At 51.5% G+C, this 19295-nt stretch overlaps 1 protein-coding gene across 6 annotated transcripts in view; it reads right to left on the minus strand.

Annotated features, from left to right (window-relative positions):
* Positions 1-19295, minus strand: part of ZNF536 (zinc finger protein 536) — a 458035-nt gene that overhangs the window by 433936 nt on the left and 4804 nt on the right. The window lies entirely within an intron of this gene.

Raw genomic sequence — 19295 nt, forward strand, 5'->3', positions numbered from 1 at the left:
GGTAAATCGCAGCGATTCCCTTGTCATCTTCTACTAGTTTCTATTTGGTTTGAAGTCAAACACAAAGAGGTAGCCGAGTCCAGGTCAGCTCTGGCCAGCTCTGGCAGGTGGGACTCCAAAAACACCCTCAGTGGGTTGAGGTCAAGTGAAGGCTTTGTGTGGCCCCATTGGGTCTTCCCAAAGCTGTCACTTGCAGTGCCAGGGGACAGGTTCTGCAGAGCTAAGCATCTGGAGGGACCTCTGTGATTGTGGCCTGGAACATATTCCAACTTTGCAAAATGCGGAGAAAACCTAAGTAAGTAACAAATAAGGTTTTCCTAATGTTGGACCACTTTTCCCGGTTCGTTTCATAAACTATCAGAGAAGACCTGACAACCACCGCCCACATTAGCATGGGGTCCGCACACACCCCCACTCGGTGGGGTGGCCTCACCTGGTGGGGCCCAGGAATCAGAAGGCGTAACAAGCATCCCAAGTCTTCAGCTTGCCTGCCAAAGTTTGAGACCCGTCAGGGTCGCACATCCTCGTCATTTTGCAGATGGGGAGACAGAGACCCCACAGGGCTAGGAATTGCACAGCTCAAGACCTGGGCTACTGGCCTGCCGCCTGTGTACCACTACTCTTTGTTCGCCGGCCTGTGATGGGGGCCCACCAAGGGTGCCTTGGAACACATTTTATTTTTATTCACACCAAGAGCTGAGACACAGCCACTGAACTGGAGACTCCCAGGCCCTGGGGAACAGAGGCTGAGTGGCCAACACGGTAAGCCAATGCCCAGCTCCCACGGGACACTGGAAGAGCCAGGGTCCACCCAGCTTTGGGGTGGGAACTAGGAATTCCCTGCTTAATTAGGGGCAAAGAGCAGGAAGCCATCACACAGCCATTCGAGATGAGAGCTTCACTCCCCAAAAGCTCCAACTTCAAATCAAATCTCCCTGCTAGAATCTTAGAGATTTTTATTTAAAATAATAATAATAATAATAAGCAGTAGACTTCTCCACTTACTGAAACGGAAACACAGAAGCTAATTACACCAACCGAGTAGATGGCAACAGGTTTTCAAAGTCGCAGAAGCCTATAAATCAGGAACGCTTCAATGGGAAATAATCCCAATTCAGAAGTCCACGGTTGGCAAGGCACTGGCCCAGGAAGGGAGGAAAGAGGAAGCTTCCGTCTGCAGGGAGTTTGCCATCCAGTTGAGAAGTCAGGTGCCCAGGAAGAGGACATTTCTATTTACTTCCTGCACTAAACCAGTGATATGGGTGAAAGGAAGAGATTTTGCATCCCTGAAGAAGTCTATGGAACACACACGGGGAAAACTGAGACCCGCGGGACAGCCACTCCTGGAGGTCCGCCCATCTCTTCTTTCTCTGTAGAAACTCCTGCTTGCTGTTGGCTTGCAAAGGTGTGCGTTTGAGAAAAACAGATTTTCCACGTTGCACAAGCACCCGCCCAGCTCCCCAAGATGGGAGGCACTGGGGCAACAGGATGTGACCTAGGTTTGAAGTCCTCGTTCCGCTTGTGCAATCATCCTCCGTGATTCGAGTGTCTTGTTGAAGCCAGTGGGGTTACTCCACCTCACTCATCAGTCACCAATCAGAGAGCCACAGCAGCATCCTCCCCGAGGCTCCACGCCGCCTCTGCCCAGGGACCCCCATCGAGCGCTGCCGAAGCGGCGCGCACACAGCGCTAACAAGCCTGCCTGCGCTCATCAGGGCCCCGCACAGCTGGCTCTCAGCAGTGGCAAAGAACCCAAGTCGCACTGTCCGTGCCCGACGTACTGATGTCAAGGGAGAGGCCCGATGGGGACCACCTGGCCCAGCTCAGACGCAGCGGGCAACGCTAGGGAAGTAGCCGAAACACAAGCCAGAGGCAATGGCCTTGACCCAGCAGCCGGTGCCCCCACAAGGAGACAGGAAATCTTGGCAATGACCGGAACAAGTTTTCATATGGAGACGCGTGGCCTTCTGACCACCTGTCGCGGCACCTCTGGCTGGGTCAGGAGGCTGTGCTTTGTGGCACAGGCATTCCCCAAGGCTCAGGGACAAACTCCCAAACCCATGTATCCCTTTAGGAAAGTTGGCATTCTTTCAACACACATTTATAACTGGCTTCCGAGTGTTCCACGTGCCCAAAGTAGAGTCGTTAGGTAGACCACGGAGGGCCTTGGCTTGCAGGAGAGGGAGATGGCGCAACAAGGAAGCAATCAACCAGAGCAAAGAAGACGAACTCCGGAAGGGACAGGAAGGGAAGGGAAGAGGGGGAGGGGGCAGCAGCCAACCGGGCAGGATGGAAGAACGGGCAGCCAGGAGCGGTGCTGAGGGGGTCCTGGGCTGAGCAGGGGGCCAGGGAAAGAGAGGGGACGACAGGGAGAGGGAATGACCCACGTTGAGCGCTTGGGTGTATTCAAGGAGCCGGAGAAGGCCAGCTGGACTGGAGGCTGGCGGGTGAGGCACAGGGCAGGCAAAGCCAAGGAGACGAGGGTTGGGCCGTGGTGGCTCCATCTATCTGCTGGAGTTTTCCTAAACCCTCCTGACATGGCCTTTGGTCTCCTCACCACCTCTGTCCTGGCTTCAGGGTCTTCCCAGCCTCTCTTAGGTCCTCTAAGCACTAGCATTTCCACGCTCAGAAAGAAACAACCGTCTCTTTGACAAAAAAAAAATAAAATAAAAACAACCATTTCTGAGCAACCCAGAGGCCACAGGTGCTGCCCTGTACAAACAGGGCTGCTTAAGGTGGGTCATCCCACTGCCTGCTTTCCTAGCCAGGTGCTAGGGGTTACCCCACCTAATGATTACTTGTTACTCGGCCACAGCACCCCCAGAGAGAAGCGTTGGACGCTGGAAGCTTCAGGCAGGGGCGATGAGCAGAGAAAGCCAGCTGCCAGGGCCCTCCCACGATGCAGTGGTCTGGAAGCTTTTGTCCGAACAGGGGGAAGGTGAGGCAGGGCAGGCGGACCTCTGCGTTTTGAAATTCTTCTGTAATTATGGCTTGAGTCAAGAAAATGCACATGAGTTCACAGGATGATAAATATTAGCATGCTTCTCCAAGTTCAAGTGACTTGTCAATAAGACAATTAAAGCAGCATCAATAATATGCACTGTATGTTATTATCTGCTATTCTAAATCCCAGGCTTTTGTGATCTCTGGAAAACAAAGGACAGGCAAGCAGTGACACACACACTTTTTGCACGAGCGAGAGGCGCAATTCTGCGTTAGTGCAACAGCACAGAAGCTGGGGGGCGGGGATGGATCGTTCTGAGATACTGTATGAAGATCTGGGGGTGAAGAATGGGCGAGATGGAAAGGGCCGTTACAATAGAAAATTAGCAATGCTGTGTCGAGGGTGGATCAATCACTTACATCACGTGTCTCCAGTCGATAGGAGCCTGAATAAGTGCTGGCATTGACCTTAATCAACTGACAATCGGTACTCAGAAATCAGAAACTCTGGATTCTTTGAAAAGAAGAGGAAGCTAAGTGAAACTTGAGGTAAAATTAATGAACGTGAATGCAAATGGCTTTTAAGTGTATGAGTGTGTGGTGGGTACAGGTACATATGCATTTACATAAACATTCATTTGCTTATCTACTCATATATGGGAATGCATACATATAGAAGCCCATACAGTCTTGCACTGAACTGGAGACTGGAGTGAACCATCTCTGGAATACAAATTGCAATGGCAAAACTTTTTCATTGTTCTTCAAGACAAAAACCTACACAATGCAATCTCTATACATCTGCAGAATCAAAATTCATCTTCTTCCAAAAATAACTTACAAAGCATTAAATGCATCGGAATGAGAGGAGACGTTAAAACTAGTATTTGTTGACACTTTATGATTTAGGATTGAACAGAGAAGTTGTCTCCGAATTAATGAGCCAGACATAATAGAGCACTGTCAAAATATTGATTTTATTTTATCCTACCTATTGTTGGCACTCTTCTCTAAGTTGGAGAAAAATATAATTTTTTCATTAGCATTATCATTTGTTCTTATTACATTATTTGCTATTTATTATGGCAAAGGAATCTCATGTCACTTTTCAAGACGAATATAGAACAATCACATGGAAATTCGTGATAGTGACTAAAATAAAGTACCAAATGTTTCCCAGTTTCGACTATAGACAGAAAGATTTCTTAAGAGCAAGAAGGACTGTTGATTCAAATTTCACAATACATGATATACAAATTTAGATCTATGTTATGTGCTTGGGCAAAAACACTCTTCCAACTAATGCTTAAAAACTAAAATGGGGGGAGGGGGCGGCGGCGCTGTGGTGTAGCAGGTTAAGCTGCCACCTGCAGTGCCGGCATCCTATATGGGGGCCAGTTCAAGTCCCGGCTGCTTCACTTCTGATCCAGCTCTCTGCTATGGCCTGGGATAGCAGTAGAAGATGGCCCTAGTGCTTGGGCCCCTGCACCCACGTGGGAGATCTGAAAGAAGCTCCTGGCTCCTGGCTTCAGATCAGCGCAGCTCTGGCCGTTGTGACCATCTGGGGAGTGAACCAGCAGATGGAAGATTCTCTCTCTCTGTCTCTCTCTCTCTCTCTTCCTCTCTCTGTCTGTAACTCTGCCTCTTGAATAATTAAATAAATCTTAAAAAACAAAAACACACCCCAGCTTGGAGTGCCTTGGTTTGATTCCAGTCCCAGCTCCCATTTCTGTTCCCTACCAATGCAGACTCTGGGGGGCAGCAGGTGACGCCCCAGGTAACTGAGTCCCTGCCACCCACAGGGGAGACCTGGACTGAGCTCCCAGCTCCTGGATCTGGCTCTGACCCAGCTCTGGTCCTGGAGGGGCATTTGGAGAGTGAATTAGTTTACAGGAATATTTTCTCCCCCTCCCTTTCATATAATAATCAAATTAGTAAGTGGACAACAGCTAACATATATTCATAGAGTTGAACAGATCAAAACAGTGAGAGAACGCCTTAGCAGAGCCTGCTTCTTTAGTCTCAAGGATTATTTTTTACAGTGCCCCTAAACATTGCTGTGCTTTTAATTCATCGTGGATTTTTGCTAAGGAAGGGGAGAAATTTAAGCAACCTTTCTAAAAGTGTCATAAAAGACACACATTTGTTTCCATAATTTTCCCATTGAGTCATTTACATTTTAATATTTTGCATCTACATTTCGATTATGTGAAATATGATATGTATGCAGGAGTATCTGGAATGTTTACAGTTATTTAATGAAATTTACTTAACCATTTAAAACCAAATGATGAGAAGAAGGTTTGGCATTCGAGAGCCGGGGTATACTTCATTTCCCCTAAAAACGGAAGTTAAAAGTCCTCGTTGTGATAACGTGAGTCACGAATCAGAAGGAGAGCGATTTCTAGTTTCACATCCCAAAGTCCCGTATGGCCCTACAGGTGACACAAACAAGGACGTGGTCTACCTGCCAACCTGTCCTTCCCAGAAAGAGCCCCAGAGGGCAGGCAATCGGCACAGCAGTGAAGGTGCCCGCATCTCTAGCAGAGCGCCTGGGCTCAATTCCTGGCTCTGGCCAAGTCCCCATTCCAGCTGCCTGCCACTGCAGACCCTGGGAGTCAGCAGGAGCTTGGGGAAGCAGGTAGGTCCCCGCCGCCCATGTGGGAGACATGGATTTGAGTTCCCGACTCTCAGCTTCAGCCTGGGAGTTATGGGAAGTTAAGGAGCGAACCAGAGGATACGAGCTCTGACTCTGCCTCTCAAAAAAAAAAAAAGTAAAAATTCCAAGACAGCCGAGTAAAGCAGCAGCCCGGGTGTCCCTGCAGGGCAGGAGTCTCAGTCTCCCAGTTCCCCCTCATCGCCCTGGCCCTCAGTGCTGCACCTGACCGTGACCACGGAACCCTGTGAAACGACTCCAGCCATGCGTGGCCAAGGCAGGGGAGCCAGCGCATTTGTGCCCAGACCGTACGAAGCACAGCCGATTCTTGCCAGAGCTGGGCAGTCAAGGGACACCCCTTGAAGCTGCGGCGGGGAGAGAAGAGACAGAGATCACAGAATCCCTTGTGAGGATCAACAGCCACGGCAACGTAAGAGAGCTTCAAAATCTTGCCCTGACAGCTCCCTTTATTTGCAAACTCCTCTACGTGCCTGGCACAGGGGAGGAGGCCCGTGGCGTGGCGGCTGCCAATGGGATGAAGGAGTCAGAGAGGCAGAGGCAAGCAGGGAGAGAGGGAGCGAGCCCTGGGAGGGAGACACAGACTTTGGGTGGCAGGAGCGGCCATCAGGCAGGAAAGACGGTGGTCGCTGGTGGACACTGTCCCCCAGGCGATGTCCCCTGACAGGCTCTGCTCACGGCAAATCACGGCTCCGGCTGGAACAGCCTGCAAAGAAAGTGCGCACTGTTCTTTGGGGAGCTCCTGCCTTCTTTCTTCTCAAACCACCAGGGTCTTTGCAACCTTGCTCTTCCTTCTGCCTGGAAATCTTCCCTCCCTTTCCCACCTCACTGCAGAGGGGGGTCTCCCCACCGCCCTCTCCTCTCGGCCTTGATACTCTGGGTGGCCACAGCAGAACCAATCAGTACAACGCCAGCTTTCTCTAGAGCAGCAGGAGCCATGGACGTCGGGTGCACCTCTGTGCCCCCAGTGCCAGGCACATAGTAAGTGCTCAGCAAACATCTACTCAGCAGAGTGCCGCTGCCCACAGCCCTGCAGAGAGAGGAGTGTGGCGAGCGGAAGCTCCCTCATGGGCCCTGCTCACACCGCTCACTGCTCCACCCCCTCTCGCCGCAGCCACTGCTGCTGCTCCTCAAACACAGCACAGTCCTGCCCCAGGACTTTTGCACTTGCTGCTGCCTTAGCCTTCAATGCTCTTGTCCACATTTGCACTCACGGGTGAGCTTCTCAGGGAGGCTCCTTGCCCACATACTGGGGACCTCAGAGCACCCTGGCCTGCTGTATCCCCTTTCCCTGCACCCATAACATGCATCTCCCTTTGACGACCCGTAAAGTTCATGGTCAGTCTCCCTCCATCAGAAAGTGAGCTGCACAAGAGCAGAGATTTTTGTCTTCTGTTGCCTGTCAAATCCCAGGACTCTGGACAGTTTCAAAGTTTGGTCCAAGGATGAACGGATGAGCCAGCGGCCAGCCTCCCCTGCAGGTCTTCCCAGATGACCAGGCCAATTCCCCCCTTCCCTGCGCTTGCCCCTGTCCCCACCAGCCACCACTCAAAGGCCATGTCCCTCACTCTCTGGTCATTCATTCCATAGCCATCACTGAGCATGGGCGCCTAGGTAGCCAACAACCAGTACCCAAAGCCTTCCCCTCCCGTAGCATATCATTAGGGACGCTGCCTTCTCAGAGTCGGCTTCCTCGCCCCACGGCTCGGGGGCCTCTTCCCAGCGACCCCTGGAAAGCCAGCCATTGTCTCTGGGACCTGCAGCCAGCATCACCTGCCCTGCACTCCCAGGGCCTTCTCCCCGGCAGAGCCGCCATTCAGCTTGGGGGCTGCCTTGGGCAGCTGGTAGGGAGGTAAGCTCAGCCCACTTCCTGGAAGTGGGAGGGAGGTAGGAGTAGCTCAGCCCACTTCCTGGAAGAGATGACATTCCCCTGGGGCCCTGGACACAGGATACTGACCCGTTAAACACATTCCCGGGGCCAATGCTGTGGCACAGTGGGTTAAAGCCCTGGTCTAAAGCGCCAGTATCCTATAGGGGCGCCAGTTCGAGTCCTGGCTGTTCCACTTCTGATCCAGCTCTCTGCTATGGCCTGGGAAAGCAGTGGAAGATGGCCCAAGTCCTTGGGCCCCTGCACCCACGTGGGAGACCTGGAAGAAGCTCCTATATCCTCAATTTGGATCAGCACAGCTCTGGCCATTGCAGCCATCTGGGGAGTGAACCAGTGGATGGAAGACCTCTCTCTCTCTCTGCCTCTTCCTCTGCCTCTCTGTAACTCTGCCTTTCAAATAAGTAAATTAATATTTAAAAAGACACCCCCAAAGGGGCCTTGGGACAAGACGAGTACTGAAGCTCTTGCCCTTGGTTTGGCCAACAAGTCACTGCGGATGGGGAAGAACCAGAGCAGGCACCACCTCCCCACGTCTCCCCAACAGGCTGCTCTGAAACTCTGGAGACGATCTGCTCCTAAAACCCCACATGGGAGTGGATGGGGCGGGGCACCTGCCACTGGCCTGGCCCCACCAAGCCTCATGGGTCATCACATGCTTTTTGGCTAGGGCAGGTGTTCAAGTTTGGCCTCGTGGAACAGGAAGGATTTGAACCATGACTGTAGAGGAGAGTGAGGTATAGGACGGTGGGGGAGGGGGAGACAGGAGGAGATGGCTGTAGGGTCTGGGGGTGGGTACCCCTCGCACCCCATCCCCAGAGCCTCCGCTGTTATTCCCAGGCGTTTGACCTAAAGGCCTCTTAAGAAGAGAAATGGTTCCTGTGCTCAGAAATGCTGGGAACAGACCTCACATCGTGAGGGTTCACGGAGCAAGAAAGACAGGCTCTTTGTAACTCAACCCCTGCATCTGTCTCTCCCATGAGCCCCAATTCTCCCACTGCAGTATCTTTCCTGGGAAATCCCAAGTGCAGCGAAGCTCCAGGTGGGCATCAAGAGCCTCCCTTGAAAGGGCACAAGCAGGGGCCGGTGCTGAGGCAAAATGGGGGAAAGTCGCTGCCTGCAATGCCAGCATCATGTCCTGGCTGATCCACTTCCTATCCAGTTCCCTGCTGATGCACCTGGGAAAGCAGCAGAAGACGACACAAGTCCTTGGGCCCCTGTGCCCACATGGGAGACCCAGATAAAGCTCCTGACTCCTGGCATCAGCCTGGCCCAGCCCTGGCTGTTGCAACCATTTGGGGAGTGAACCAGTAGATGTAAGAGCTCTCTCTCTCCCTCTCTGTAACTCTGCCATTCAAATAAATAAATCAATATTTAAGAAGAAAGAAGAAAAGAAACAAAGGAAGAGAGAGATAAAGTGCACACACGGCCCGGGTATCACAAGCACAGATCTGTCTGGAGAGAGTCTTGCTCACCACCTAGCACCCCGTGCACAAGTCCCCCTGTTGCCATCAAGAGGCAGAGTGATGTCTGAGGCTTGAGCTCAGTGAGGTCTTGCAGGTGCAGGCCTCCCAGCTAAGAAGCACTCAATAAAAGCTGAGGTTTATTGACATGCTCCGATCTTGGTTTCAAATGTCCTCCAGGAAGATGGAGTCTCGCTTGTTAACACCGCATCACCAAGGCATGCCTTCCTGTCAAGGGCAGGCAGGCATTTTTGCTTTGGTAGAAATTTGGGATTCCTCTCCCTTCAGTGAGGGAAAGCCAGGCCAGAATTCCGCCTTCCTCCCCTGTGGGCAAAGTCAAGGATTTATGTGCAAGTCCTCACCTCTGTCTTAGGGGACTCACCTTGAACTCCATGGCTCAAGGTCCAGGTCATTAATTTTATACTTCATGCTCAAGTGTTGGGCTCCTTTGAAGCCAACATGTGAATGTATGGTGGTATGCAAATTAGGCAAGACCCTGACATGCATAGGTGCAGGTGTGTATGCAAGCATACGGATGTGTCTGGGTGTGTATGAGTATATGGATATGTCCACGTGTGCTTAGAAGTATACGCCTGTGTGGGTGTGTATATGTGTGTATATGTGTGGACGTGCAGGTGTGTGTGAGTATATGGATGTGGGTTGGTGTGCCTATGAGTATAACATATGAGTATGTAGATGTGTGGTGTGTATATGAGTATAACACGTGTGGATATGTTTGAGTATACGTGTGTGCGGGTGTGTATATGAGTATGTGGATGTGCAAGTGCATATGAGTATATGGATATGTAAGTGTACATATGAGTATATGGATTGTGTGCGTGTGTCTACAAGTATAATGGCATGTATTAGTACATGGGTGTGTGTGGGCGTGAGTGAGTATATGGACACGTAGGTGTGCATATGAGTATATGGACGTGTAGGTGTGTATATGAGTATATGGGTGTGTGTGAGAATGAGTACATGGATTGCAGGCGTGTATGAGTATAACACACGTGCAGGTGTATATGAGTATACGGATGTGTGTGGGGAGTATATGGATGTGCCGGTGTGGCTGTGTATACAAGTATGTGGATGTGAGGGGTGTCTACGAGTACATGCATGTGTGCGGATGTACATATGAATACACAGAGTTTTTTTTTTTTTAATCTGGAACCTGAAACCGAAGAAGTCGGCACTACCTTCACTCTGCTTAGTATAATACAACGGCCTCAAAATGCTTCCCATCTTGTTCACGGCATCCACCCTGCCTAGGATACAAAGGCACTTAATATTTCTTACGTGAATGAATGATAGCACCTCCTTGAGGTCTTTGACTTTGATTACAGTGAAAAGATGAAAACAACAGGCCTATCATATTCCCACCAGGATTCCAGCAACCAGTATGTGTGTTTAGGTGTGTGTATAAATGCATACATGTGAGTGGTGTGTGTGTTCACTCATGTATGTGCACAGATACACCTATGTGATGTGTCTTTGTGTGTGATATGTGTAGTGAACATGTGTGTTTCGTGAGATGTGTAGCACATGTGCACATGTGCACAGTTGCATGGTGTGTGCATGTAACGTGTGTGCACATATGTTGTGTGTGCTGTGTGGTCTGTATATGTGTGTGCACATGTGTGCATTGTGAACATGTGTGGTGTGTGTGCTATGTGCTGTTTGTGCATGTGTGCACATGTGTGGGGTGGGTGCTGTGTGGTGTGTGTATGCGTGTACGTGTGTGCATTGTGAACATGCATGGTGTGTGTGCCATGTACTGTTTGTGCACATGTGCACATATTGCTATGTGTGTACAGGTGTGCATTTTGAACACATGTGGTTTATGTGCCATGTGCTTTATGCACATGTGTGGTGTGTTGCTGTGTATATGTGTGTGTACGTGTGTGCTTGTGTGCATGTGTGAACACGTGTGGTGTGTGTGCCATGTGTCACATGTAGACGTGTGCACATCTGCGATGTGTGTGCTGTGTGGCATGTGTGCACATGTGTGGTGTGTGTGCTGTGTGCACAGGAGCCAGAAACGTGGTGCTGACATTTGCTGGACTTGAGTGAGAATGTTTGCTTAGTGAAGATGTAGACAGAACTCCCACCCCCCAGCCCCTCCATGAACTCAGCTGACCCATTAAAATGCATCTTCAGAAACATAGGAAATCAATCAGCCAATACTTATTGATCCCAAGGTAAATAACTCCAAAGACCAGCCAGGGCAGTGCAGAAGCAATGGCACCTCTCAGCAGGCTTGGAGATGGCTGGCGCCGGGGGCTTCTGCTGGCTGGGCTGCCATTTCTGAAACAGGCGGCAAGACGGAGCGCGCAAGCAGTCCCCGGAGCTGCCGTTCCACTCGCTCGGGGCTCGGGGCTCCTCAGTGAATCCTTTTCTATGTCGACCCTGCTGCCCTCGCAAGGGAAGGGGAATTGATCCACTTCCATGGATGAGAACACTGAGGCCTGAAGATAAAAATGGCCTGCCCACATCTTGCGTGTGGAGGAGCTGCCTGTTGAACTTGGTCCCATCGCCCTGGTCCTGAGCTCTTTATCACTGTGCTCCATAGCTTAAGAGCAAAACAAAACAAAACAAAAAATGCTTCCAGCTCTTGCTCGTTTACAAACGTGAGGCTTTCAGCTCAATGAAATAAGTGTCTTAATCAGAGAATGAGGGAGGGGACACCCTTAAAATTAAATTATGCAAAAAACCTATAGATATTGAAACATCAAGCGATACACCTGCACCAGGTAGCCCTTGCAACAAATTAGCAAGTAGCGTGCACACCAAGAATCCCCCTAGACAGGCTCCTCTTTAGGGAGCAACCATACGTGTAGGAAGTGGGGACCGGCCTCAAGCCTCCTCCCAGCTGTCTGCAGGGCGAGGGCCAGCTGATGGCGGGTCAGTAAAAGGCTGTTTGCCCTCCAGCCCAGGACCCCTTCGGTCTGCCTGCCCGGGGACACAGAGATCAGAAAGCACAAATCACCGCTCGCTTATACACAAGTTACCGCACTAGGATTTTGAACTGATTTCTGCTAAGCCCTCTGATTCCTGGAAGAAATAAGTGCTCCATCCCCTGCCTCCCCAGGCTGCTGCCCCCTCCTTGCCCTCTCCCAGTGACCTCTGTGAGAGGCCAGCCCCTCCCAGAAGTGAGTCAAAGAGACAGATTCCAACTCCAAAGTCTGTTCTGAGGACCAAAGCAGCTGGAATCCACTCATGCTTTAGATCAATGAGCAAATTATTTTATTGAAGGTGGTATCTGGAGATCACACACCAAAACTATGTGATTTTTCTCCGAGCAATATGATCATGCAAAAGGGGTGGGAAAAGTTTTCTTAACAGCAGAGTCCCCACCGGTGAGCCAGACTCCTCATCCCGGCAGTGCCTGGGGAAAAAAAAAATTACCTCCCACCGATCCAGCTCTTGTCAACCTCTGGAGACGGGTGGGCGCTTGCAAGCAGGCAGTGAAATAAAAGGGCAGGATGTCAAAATGCAAGGAGCTCTTCTGGGCGGGGCTAGAAGCTGGCACACCGTCCAGTATTTGGAATACGTTACTTGACCCCAACAGCCAGCCCTCGCTAAAGAACCAACAGGCCAACACTTGGCACGCACACAGCATCCCTGCCAGCAAAGGGCAGGCTGTGGGGCTGTCCCCCTACACCACAGGGGCACGGGCGTGGGCACCAGATGACCAGACCCTGGCTGAGGCCACCACTTGTCACAGATTCAGAAGCCGCTGTGTCTTGCCTGGGATGACAGCAGTCATTAAAGGGGAAAATTGCTCCCTTCCAGCCTTAATCGATACATTTTCAGATGATGCAAACGCCCGTGTCATTTCGTCTGCACTACTTCTGCTTCCCAATGCGCTCGATGGGAATTTTACATGGAGCTGAAACCCCAGGGCCCCCCGCAACTCTGACAAAGCGTTTGCAAAATACTTTCAGAATGAGTGTGTAGGCGCGCAGGGCGGGAGTGGGGGGGAAGGAGGAAGGGAGGGAAGGGGACTGAACCAAAATAAAAAACAACCAAAAAACACACAGAAAATAAATATTAAGTTGTCAAATCAATGATTGAAGACAAGAACTGCAGATGGAGTGTCTGGCTTTTTGCTTCAGAAATGGTGCCCGCAACCTCTGAGCCCTCCTGGGCAGGACCCCCAGGAGGAACGTGGCTGTGCAGAGCCCGGCACAGGGGCAGGCCCCTGCAACCAGATGGCAGCCTTTCACACCAGTATGTGGCTGCTGCGTTGTCCCGCCCCATGTTCCCACACCACCTTCCACTCTCCCACCTGGCAGACTCTTCCCAGGCCAGTGGAGGGGCCAGCCACTCCCAGCACCGACCTTCTTGGAGCGGAAGCAATGTTGGCTGGTGAAGAAAAGTTGCTCCGATGCTGGGAAGCCGCGCCCTGAGATCCCGGAGCAGATCCAGCCACGATCCCTCAGTGAGCTGCTCCCTGCTCTGCTCAGAGCAGAGTCAAGGCTGCAGGAATAACCCCCTGTCTGCACCAGGTCATCACCCCCACTCAAAGCAACAAAAGCACTACAGCTGGGATGGCAAGGAGACGCCCTTCACGGGTTTCCGACACAGGACCACCTCTCCTTAATCATTCCCAAGGCCTCCCCTGATTAGACTTCGGTAGGCATTAATATAGAGAATGAAAATTCTAGGGAAAAAAAAATCCCAAAAAAAACTTGTTGGCGTCCCTTTTTTCTCTAGTCAATAAGGGAGACATGTGTCTAGATATTTTGAAATATAAAACGCAACATCAAGGCACTGAAGAAGGTTAAATTTTATGGATAATATTTGTGTGATCTGTTTGCTGTCTCTACGGTTACTCTTCAGCTGATACCGAGTTTCCAAATATTTTCTTCCTCTTGGACACAGATTTACAACAATGCATATGTTCGCAAAGTAGCAAGTTCCGGTCCACATTTTCACTCTCATTCTAACATTATGTGGAAGGCTGATTTTGTCGTTCCCGGACCTAAGGGTTGCCCAGGGTGCTAAGGGGGTGTAACCCAGGGTTAGGAGCAAGAGCCTCCCAGACCAGGGCAGCAGCTGGCTGCAAAGCCCGGCTTGGCCATGCCACTGCTCTGTATATGCAACAAGTGGCCCTGTCCCTCGGTTCCCCCACTGGGAATGCTGCACAGAAGGCCCTACCCTGGGTTGTTAAGAGGACTAAACACGGCAAAAATGCAGGGCCTGGCATGGGGCGAGTGCCCAACAGCGGCCTCAGCAAATGCTGACGTGTGGCCACTTCTGCCCACTACGCCCACGTGCCCTAGCTCCTCCCTGCTCAGGTTCTGGGAAGCTACAGGCAGAAGTGTCCACTCCCCGCAAGGGCCCCACAGTCCCACACTTTCAGGAGCCCAGATCCTGCTCCAGTCTCTGGGAATGAGGCGGGAATCTCAGCAACACAAGGGAGAACACCATTATCATTAGGACTGAATGCATTTCTGTGATTAATCTTGATTTTGGGGAATTTAAGGGTTTGCTTTTGCAAGCTAAATAGAGCCACTTCAAGTGTGTGTGTGTGTGTGAGAGAGAGAGAGAGAGAGAGAGAGGAGAGGGAGAGAGGGAGCGAGAGCAAGAGCGATAGGGAGAGAGAGAGAGCGGGGGATTCCATAACAAAGCAACAAAAAGGCTAAAAAGAAAACCAAAGGGGCCAATGGTCCCAAGTGGCCTGAGAGAGTGAGGAGTGAGCTGAAGCGACAGGAGGCCTGAAGGCCGGGGCAGGTGCAGGAGCCAGCAGGGAGAGAGCAGGCAGGAACACCGAACCCACCTCTGTCATCAAGCCCAGGCTCAACACAGCCCAGGTAATCAATGTAGCAACGCCTTGATAGGAAACTCCCAGGTTAATGGCAGCTCAAGTCGGCAGTGATCATTTTTCCCTTGTCAAAACGCCACTTAACATCCTCATTGTAAGGTCTCAGACTAAGAGCAGTGGGTAGATGAGGGGAGACCTCAGAAACCCCTCTCCTCCTTGCTTCTCTCACTGCCTTGGAAGCATCCACGCCAGCATCTTGTCACCGCCCAGCCAGAGGCTCCTGTCCACCCTCAGTGCTGTGGCCATCCAGGACCTGCGCCCACTACCAGCCAGCCCCCAAGGCCTGGTGGCAGGTGACAGGTCCACAGGTGAGCTCCAAGTCAGCAAAGGAGCACAGGGGCCCTGCCTAGAGTGTGTCCCTGAGAAGGACAGCTGAATGCTTTGTGGCCGTAGAGGGGGTGGGCGTGCCAACTCTGGACCCACTGTCCACCAGTCTCATTGCCTCAGTTTCCCTCCTGGAAAAGCCCTTGAAGCCATGCCTCGCACCTAGGAAATGCTCACAAAGGAACAAACGCCATTAACCTGCCAGCAGGCTGCCCAGCTTCTGCTCCTTCCCCCAGGAGGTTTGTGGGGCACGGCCAGGGGCCCAGGGATGCAGCTGTCACTCACAGAGCCAACCTTCAGTGTGTCATTGACATAGAAAACAGGCAGAGCTGCCCTCCTTGGCTCTAGATACCCCCTACCGATGAATTCTTCCACTGGGGAAGTTCTCCCCACTCTCAGACCCATAGGTGACCCCCAGCTGGTGCAGGGTCTGATCCACTGTCTCACCCACTTGTCTTTGCCCCACCAGCGAACACAGTCCCTGTGGCTCCCAGGACACAGCCCGCCACACCACGTGTGGGGAATGAGCCTGATCTCCCCTTCACATCAGGGAATATCTGGAAATGTCTAGAGATAATTTGTATCTGAGAGACAGACATATAGCCAGTGGCCCACTCCCCAAATACCCATATCAGCCAGAGCTGGGCCAGCAGGCCAAAGCCAGGAGCCACGAACACGATCCAGGAACCCAATTATTTATACCATCACCACTGCCTCCCCAGCATGCCCTTTTAGGCAGGTGCACACCAGAATTAGGAACTCAAGCCAGGAATCAAACCCAGGTTCTCTCTTGCAGGATGTGGGTATCTTAAGATCTTAAGCACAAGGCTAGCCTAGTCTCACCTGGGAAAGCTACTGGCACAGAGAGGGTAGAGGTCAGATATGCTACCAACACCCCACCCTGCACGGCACAGACCCCACACACAGGCAGTGGTGCCACTGCTGAGAAACCCTGGTCTGGAGAAATGATGCCCATTTTAGTCGGGCAAGCTCCAGCCAAGGGCTCACCCTAATCTGAGTTTGTTTCTTAGAGAAAATAAAACCCAACCCCAGCAAGCTCGGAGCATGTGAAAAGCCAAGTAAATAGTTGATACTCTTGATCATAGCAGAAACTCCAATGGAAGAGGCAAACCACATACATACAATGATGTTTAAAAGTGAAAGCTGGGGGAGAGCTTCCAATAGCCAACGGAGCCAGCCACAGCCAACCCCTAGCCGCACACACGATGCAGCTCCAGGGGCAGCCGGCAACAGAAGCCCTACCCCAGGCACTGCTGGGGGCCCCAGGGCAGGTGGCTGGCTCCACGCCCATCTTCTAGAGGTGGCCCCGTTCATGACCACCCACATGGGGGGAGGAATAAAAAGAAAGAAGAAAGAGTGAGCTTCCTTCCCCAGGGTCTGTGTCCTGAGGCTACAGCTTCCTTTGCACTTTCTGATTCCCTTTGCTTATTTCAGCACCGCGGGCTCCAATACACGCGTGCACACACACACATACACAGACACACACACATATACAAACTCATGGATCTCTCTTGTTTAGTGTAATTGTGGGTCACAAGAAAATCACCCAGCACAGGTGCCTCCATCAGGCAGCGCCCTCCCCCAGTGCACACACACCACCATCACCACACCGGAGACCCCAGTTGGGCCACTCCCTGGCTTAGCTCATCCTAACAGCACACATCATCTGCTCACCACCTACCCCAGGGACACTCACTGCCACCAAGAGGAACATCAGCACGGTCTAAAGACTGCAGATCTGAGCACCTGATCAGTCTGCTTGGCAAAAGGTCTACCTCCCACCCAGGCACCACGCGAAACACCCAGCAGCAGAGCCTTCCCTTCCCCCCTCCCCTGGGACCTTCCCTGCTCCCTCTGCCTCTCCCCCACCCACCCCTACCCACCAACAGTCCCTCTGTAGCCTCAGCCATACCCTGCCTTGGCCCACCCTGCAGGAGGCAGGCAGTGCACACAGCAGGTGTGCGCCCACTGAGCAAGCCCCCAGGTTCTCACCAAGGTTCCTGAACTTGACCCTCGCCTGTAGACTCCCAAATCCACCCTTCACAGTCTGAAAGACAGCACCAGGCCACCTGACGGCCAGCATCCCTCTAGTCCAGGCCTGAGGCCTCACCTGGAGTCAGAGCCGAGCACTCCCTGGCTCTCAATCCTGCCAGCCGTGCTGGGGGGGCGGGGGGGCACGTGTCCTCAGCGTGGACAAAAGCCGACCTGCTGAAAACTCACTTCTGTTTTTAAATTTGTGTCAAGTCTCACTTTAAATAATGTTGAGAACAAAATGCAAGCCAATATTTCAGCTTACTTAAAAGGCTTATTAAAAACACTAAATCCAAGGATGTTAAAAAGCTATAATTGTCCTCATTCAAGCTAGAAAAATAAATCTATTTGCTTTCTTCTTTTATGAAACTCTTCTTGGGGAAAAAAAAAAGTTCCTCTGTATTCTCACGAGCATCGCTGCTGTCTTTCTTCCCCTCCATCCGAGGCACTTTACAAACACCTGTGCCATTCACAGCCAACTTGTGAGCAAAAGGCAACCGCACCGGGTAAGGCTGTTTAACTCGGATTTCCTGACGCCAGAGACAAGCTTGGCAGACTCCAAAATGAAGAAGCGGTTCAGAGTTCACGAGATTGGGCTCATGGATTTTATAGGAAATGCCTTTGGTAACCTAAGGCAGAGTAAGACAACCTAATTGGTCAGCTTTTTTGGTGCTCAGCAGGCAGCAATTCCATGTCTCAGCACCGCTTGCCACCCCCGCCCAGGGGCAACTGTTATTAGTAGGGCTGCACCTCCTGGCCACCTCCCTGTCCTCTCCCGTAACGGGGCTGTTGGCCTCTGTCTGTCGCGCCTCAAGTCTTCTGTGAATTCAGCCCCTGCTAGCAGCTAAGTTGCTGAGTTGCGGGGATCGCAAGCCGGCAGAGAAGTTAAGCACTCCAGGCATTGCACGAGATGGGTTTCCAGAGCACTGGTCCACGAGAATGCAAATTTATTGAAAGCATTTTCTCCAGGTTTTCCATAATTACCGTTTATGTCTCCAGGAACTGTCTCCCGAACCCAGTTTAGGGTGAAAGCATTTTAGACGCTTTCTCTGCAGATGACATATGAGGTACTAACCTTTTTTCATATGCCCAGATGTTAAGTTCATTTTCATCACATTTATGCAAATTTCATTTGAACAGTAAATCAAAAGAAATCTTAAATCATTGTACACTATTTAAAACTCAACACTAAATCTGGTTTACTCGCAGTGGTATTAACATTAAAGTCACGGTTAATGGACGGCAGCGAGGACTCAAATGTCACCAGCCCTTCTTCCACACAATGGCCACACTGAGACCTGGCATCCCCACCATCGCCGTGTCCCAACGCCTCGGCTTGGGCAGAACTGGAATCCAAGCTTTCACATATTAAGGGTATTCTGGAAATCAACGCCTCCTCAAAGTTTTCCAAACTTTGGAAAAACAGGGGTTCCCTCCGTCCAGGGGCCTGTCGTCCATGTCGGTGACTCCATGAGGCCGAGACAGTCCAAAGACTTCTGCCAGCCGGCTCCCTCCTCAGTAGGGGGAAAAGTTAACTCCTGGGGCTCAGCGGTCCTGCGTTTGTCAGGGAACTGGACGGCAGCGCTATCGTTACCGAGCAAATCAGCCAGGCGGTTAATGGTGGAATCAGGAGACATTTGCACTCCGCTATCAGAATGACATCATAACTAAAGCAGCCTTCAGCCAGAAGCCGTAGGCGCTCCCAGAGCAAGGGCCAGAGGGCTGCTGGGGGCGCCCCCCTGCGACTCCCTAGGCTCAAAGCTGCGTCCCCAAGCTGGCCCAGCAAATAGGAACTAGGGTTACAGTCTTCCCCCCAGGCAAAGCGACTGCCTTCCAGGTTCTGCACGCTGTAAATAACAATCTTATATTATGCATTTTAAATAAAACCCCAGCTCCTGCTAAAACCGCTCTCCTCCTTGTGCAAAGGCGGGTATTTTTGTGAATACGCGGCTGTATTCTTGCTAGCGAATGTATGCCATTTGCAACAGAATTGTCGATCTCTCCGTGACCCTGTCTTCCGCAAAGGCGAGCCTCGCGATCCTCCCCGCGATGGAGACAGATAATGCTGGAGGAAGGGGGCGAGCGAAGGGGAAAGCCTTCCCTGAGCTTGTTTTGGTTGCTTTT

Source organism: Oryctolagus cuniculus, chromosome 18 (genome assembly GCF_051225735.1).
Source record: "Oryctolagus cuniculus isolate XC-2025 breed Fujian yellow rabbit chromosome 18, ASM5122573v1, whole genome shotgun sequence".
NCBI classification, from domain to species: domain Eukaryota; kingdom Metazoa; phylum Chordata; class Mammalia; order Lagomorpha; family Leporidae; genus Oryctolagus; species Oryctolagus cuniculus.